This window comes from Equus caballus, chromosome 4 (assembly GCF_041296265.1).
Source record: "Equus caballus isolate H_3958 breed thoroughbred chromosome 4, TB-T2T, whole genome shotgun sequence".
Taxonomy (NCBI): domain Eukaryota; kingdom Metazoa; phylum Chordata; class Mammalia; order Perissodactyla; family Equidae; genus Equus; species Equus caballus.
Genome location: NC_091687.1, coordinates 7,829,563 through 7,833,463, shown reverse-complemented (window position 1 = coordinate 7,833,463; position 3,901 = coordinate 7,829,563).

Genomic DNA, 3,901 nt, shown 5'->3' with positions numbered 1-3,901 from the left:
TCCGCCGCCCCGCCAAGGTCTCCCCGCCCTGCGCATGCACGGGCGCAGTGACGTCATCGGCTGGGAGCGGCGCGATTGGCTCGCGCGGCCCGGGCCCTCCGGGCGAAGCGGTCCTGTCAGGCTCGGCGTCGTACACTGCCGTAAGAAGCGTGGTGCTTTGTGGCAGCAGTGGGGGGAGGGACCATTTTAGCAGTAATAGAGAAATGTCCGGAATTGTAACGTGATACTGTACTCGGAAGACAAGTAAACAGAACTGTCGTTTGCTTAATGCACGCTACAGAAAGTAGAGCTTCATAAATTCTTGATTGTCAGCACTTTGCAGGCATTATCTCGCTTCCTCTTTACAATGTGCATGCGAAGGATTACGAGGACTATTTCCAGTTCTTGAGTGAGGTCCCCCGAGAGGTTGAACAATACCACGGGGAGTCACAAGAGAAAGATTACTGCAGCGCTGAGATCAAAGCCTTTGGTCTTAACTACCAGTTTATAATCTCTTCCCTCAAATCATAAAGGATGGGGCCACAGACTTGGGCATCACCATCATCCTGCTCTAAGTAACTAACTGGCAATATGTAGAAAACACGGTATCTTCTACTTCCTTAGCTGGGAAACACACCTCCCGGGCAGGGCAAATAAGAATGGGCGGATGAGATTTTAGGGTTTCATAAGAGACCGTGAAAAACATTGTCTTCAAGACTGAGCACAGAGGTCTAGGTTCTGATTCTTGCTTTGTAAGAACTCTATATGGATGAAACTTAATTCTGCATTTCTTGAAAGTTTACTGCCCATGCACTTTGTTGGGCTCTGTGGATTTAAACGCTAGTTAGAAATTACTTCTTACCTAAATATGCTCAGTTTTAGGGGAGAAGATATGACTGATATCTAGTGTTGGTTATAGAGGTTGCTAGTTGTCATCTACTATCCATTCTTCCTGTTCTTTCCTCTGTACATAAGCATTTTGGCAATCTCAACCATTTTTATGGCTTTAGTACCAGACTACATACACTGATAACTCCTAGATCCTTATCTCTGGCCTCTACTTCTCTTTTGACCTCCAGTTCTGTGTTTTCAGCTGTCTGCTGAACACATCCAAGTGGGTGGTCCTGCTGCCACCTCGGTTTCAATGATCTAATGTCTGAAACATAAAATACATATTTCCTCCCTTACATTTAGGATTATTGAGACCTCCAAATGGCCGGTCATCCATAGTAAAAAATGTTGTAGCCATTCGCAATGCCTCCCTTTACCTCAACGTCTAAGCGGTCACTGTTTTAGCTGACTACTCTTAGAAGCAGACCCAGAGACAAGGATTTGAGTGCAACAAGTTTGTTTGAGAGGCAATCCAAGGACGCATCAGTAGAGGATGGAAAAGGGATGGAAACTATTTCACACACATTAGTGAATAGATTACCACTGTGGGCAGTGGAGGCTCGGACTCACTGGAGACCTCTGGGAGACAGCACAGAGCATGCTTCAGAGTTATCCTACCCAAAATATATCCATCAACTTCCATCAGTGATTGGTCGAGAACTGCTCCCAGGGATTTTAACTCCCCGGCACTTCTGGCCTGCCCCATAAGTGGGCTGAGCGAGCACCAGCAGCCAGAGAAATCTCTCAGGCAAAGAGTCCCTGGTGCTTGCGGTAGGAAGGCTTTGGGTGAGCACACAGAGGAAGAGTGAGTGCTAAAAGGATACAGGTGAGACACCAATAAGATCTGCTGCAATCACCAAGTTCTGTCAAATCTGAATGTGAGAATGAGAGTGAAGGAAACATAGACGATAGCTCCAAAGATTCTAGCTTAAATGGCTGGGTGGGTAGTGAGACCAATACAGAAATAGGCAATGTAGGAGAAAGAACAGCTTTGGGGAGAAGAGTTAAGTTCTTTGAATCTGAGATGCCAGCTAGACAACCCAGTTGAGATCTGAGTAGTTACTGGAAACACATGTCTAGAGCTTAGAAACTCTAGACACGGATTTGAAAGTTTGCTGGCATGTGGGTAGTGGTTAACACTTGTAGGAAGAGATGAATTCACTAAGGATAACACTGTAAAAGGAGCTTATGAGGGGGAGTGAGAAGGAGCTATCAGAGAGATTGTGCGCTTAACACAGTGTCTGGCACAGAGCAAGTCCCAATTACTCTTCGTTAAATTACTTCTTAATTGAGGTATGTGGCCCCCTGGAAGAGACTGCTGCACCAGTAGAATGCCCCATATACTGCCACTGTCCTCCAGACTGCCTCAACAAGGGCAGAATTGGTAATACCCACACAGTGGGGTTTAAGGGATCCTTAAATGGCCCTCTGCCCCAAGATATTTCTACTCCACCCAACCACTGCTCTAACTCCCAGCCTGAAAGTTTCCCATTAGACATTCATTCCTATTGTCCTTTTCTCAAAAATTCTCTGTTGAAATAAGCTATCAGTTGCTGGTTACAATTCTCCCCTGAGGGAAAAGAGGGTAAGGGTATTAACATCTGTTGAGCAGAAGTTCTAATGCCTGTGCTAGAGGGATCCCTCTAGCATTTAATTACGTCATTCTTCCATTTAATGCTCACCCCAGCCCTGTAAAATGGTTTATCAGTGGATCTTCTTCTGGGTGGTTGGCAAAAAAAATAAGATCCTCAGATGGCTGGAGGGATTCTCCTGGAGGGTAAGAATAGTCCCAAGACCTGGGATGGGGGTAATGAAACAGAATGGATGACAAGTGGACACAGGCTGAAGGGCATAGGCAGAAAGAAAAGAGGAGCCAAAATAGATGAGAAGTCAAAGACTTCTGCCTGACCCTCACTTTGAGTAGTAACCTCTGCAATAATAGTAACAACTCTAATACTAACCCGAATTTTCTTTATAGTCGGTAAGCTGTCTTTATACATTCACTTATTCGCTGGTCCAGTCATCACCAAGGGTCCACTGTGTGCTGGGCACTGTCTTAAAAGCTGGGGAAGCAACAGGGAGCCAAAGCAGAAGCACTCCCTACCCTAATGGGAACACAACACCAACCAAACACTTCCTTAATGAAATAGAAAGTATAATTATGATGAAGCTATGGTGATCTAAGGGGGGATTTGGACCAGTTGGACAAGGTGGGGACAGAAGTCTCCCCTAAGAAGGTGATGCTTCAGCTAAGACTCAAACAATGAGGAGTGTTCCAGGCGGGAGCATTATCATCGTGCTTATTTTACAGATGGGAAAGAAGATTGTGAGGAAAACTGAACTGACAGTTAGGGGACCTGAGTTCTAGACCTGACTGCTCTTCCCTTTCTGTGTAATTCAGGAGAAGTCATCTCTTGGGACCTTGGGTTCTCAAACTTTAAAATGAGGGGCTCCCTTCTAGCTATAGAGCTGTTCCACTGAGTTGCAAAGAGTTGGCTTCTAGAAAACCACATTATAGTCACAGTAGCTATCTGTAGTAGATGTTTGTTACTTTGGGGGCTGCTGTCTATTGGAACCCCCTTTCCATGTTTGAGGGATCCACTACAACGAGAGACCAGACTCCACTAGGAAGCCCAAGTGGCTTCCCCTGGCTTTCCTGGCTGCTGGCATGTAGAGCAGGCACAGGATCTAAGCCAATCAGATGCTCCCACCACGACCTGAGTCAAAAGAGGTGGCACAAAGAAACTGACAATTTAGAATTCACCCCACTGGCAGCTGCATTGACTCCAGTGTCAATGGCCAATGGTAGCAATGGCAGCGTCCTATTCAGACCCTTCCTGTGGAAAATCTCAGCTGGGTCATCTAGCTTCCTGCTGCTTCTCAAAACTTCGCATTGTATCTGTGGCTATCAGATAGCCTGCCAACAAATTCCTTTTTCCAAAGATGGACTAGAGATTATTTCTCAGCGATTGCTTACAATCCAGAATCAGAACGGGTCCACTACTATTTATTGAAAAGCTACTGCATACCA